Source organism: Myzus persicae, unplaced genomic scaffold (genome assembly GCF_001856785.1).
Source record: "Myzus persicae strain clone G006 unplaced genomic scaffold, MPER_G0061.0, whole genome shotgun sequence".
NCBI classification, from domain to species: domain Eukaryota; kingdom Metazoa; phylum Arthropoda; class Insecta; order Hemiptera; family Aphididae; genus Myzus; species Myzus persicae.
Genome location: NW_019100504.1, coordinates 623438 through 625524, shown reverse-complemented (window position 1 = coordinate 625524; position 2087 = coordinate 623438).

The window sequence follows — 2087 nt, the reverse complement described above, 5'->3', positions numbered from 1 at the left end:
CCCAACTATGGTACACCCCCTAGAAGTTAAACAATGTCAACAAATGCTTTAAAATTAAGAAAACTATATATCTAATTGAATAATTGAATGTTTGTTCTAACAATAAATATAATGGTCATATTGTATAACCGCAGTTTAATAGTTAACAAGTGATAATAATTCAAAATCACAATAATGAAACTTTCATCTGTATGGACCAAATTTGTCTAAGGATTAAGGAATTACTATGAATTACTATTTGTGGGAATCAAACTGCTTATTATACATTTATTATATTACGTTACAATTACTTGTTTTACGTACATTTATTTACGGTTCGCTTATTATACATTTATTTTATTACGTTTCAATTACTTGTTTTATTATGATAAATACTAAATTTTATGTAATTTTCTTGCTTATAAATTCAAAAAATGCTTTTCATGGCTACATATTAAGATATTCTATTACTAGTTACTAAAATGTAACAAAATCTAGTAAATGAACACTTCTTCAATTATTGGTATTACCATAATGCCAAACATAATTTAATCCAGTGACTGAACAGGTATATATTGTACCATGTTAGTTGCCTAGATTCCTACCTTATAATAATATATATATATTCTACCAATACTGGCAATATTTAAGTGTGGTCTTACAAACAATATTATAAAATTAAAATATTAGTATAACATAATTAAAAATAAATAACGTTTCCCCCGCCCCACCCATATAAAATTTTCCGGGTAAACCGCTGCCGTACAAATTTCGGAAACGGTCGTACAAATTCATGCTAATCACGTGCTAAATATTGTCGTGGAAAAATTTTGAAAATTTGAAATGGGTGGGGCTAAGGTAATGTACGTGTTATCTTAACCTAATTATCTAATTTTTAATACAATACTTTATTTTTATTATTTTTTAACATTATTAAAATTACGGATATCAAAATATTATAATTATTTATAAAACATAACCATCAAAATCTATCTATTATGTGTAACCTTCAAACAACACAATATGTATTTAAAATGTTACTATATAAAACGTACAAATCATGTATAACATATTACAAACACATTTTACAAAAAATCTTATTATAATATATATATTCACATAGGTATAACATTCTGTTGAGAAGGTACATTATTGGGGTGGGGGGGGGTCATTTTTAAATTTTCTCTAATTTCAGAAAATTTTAAGAAAAAATCTATTTTTTTTAATAATTATTATTAAAAAATGAAAAATTATAAAATAATATATAAGTGACACATATATTTTGCATAAAATACGAAAACGAAAATAAAATACATTCAACAACACAAAACGTAAAAAGTAATAAAATGTAAGATGCTAGCAGGTAATAATGTTAAATGCTTGATGTTTGTTTTTGGAATTTAATTTACATATTATGACATCATTACATTTGCTTTGACAATAAATTGTTTGAAATTCTATACTTTCTAAACAAATTAATCACAAACTATATTGAAGCATTATACTAAAATAATATAAGCTACATTGAAAATGATTAAAACAAAAATTAATGTTTATAATATTCATCAAAAATTTTAATCTATAGTGAATAATTATAAACAAATACATTTTATGTAGTAATGTGGCTATGTGAGACTATCAGTTTTAAAAAATAAGTTCTCAGTTTCATAGGTACATTATGTAAAAACCCCTTATAATAATCAAGAACGTTTGTTTTTGAAACTGAGTCTATCTTCGACTTCAGTATGTTCATTTTCCAAACTTCTTGAGTGTTTTTTGATAAACACCAATAAAATACATAAAATTAGATTTTAAAAGGCAATGAGAGACCTAAACAAGGCAAGCGTGAAATCATCTACGGAGAATTTTGTAGTATTAAACTTGTTCTTGATTCCTTAGTTTTTTTTTTGGAAAAAAGTTTAATTATTTCATTTTTATTTGAAATTTATAAATTATAATTATTATATGTTTTTGTATTTTTAAGTTAATATATATGGGGGTGTGGGGGTAACGCCTCCACGTGTTACTTTTGTTATGATTTCAAAATAATAGTACCGTCTATGGACAATTTTCCGGCGTAATGTTAAACCTCAAAAGAGGCCTCTTTA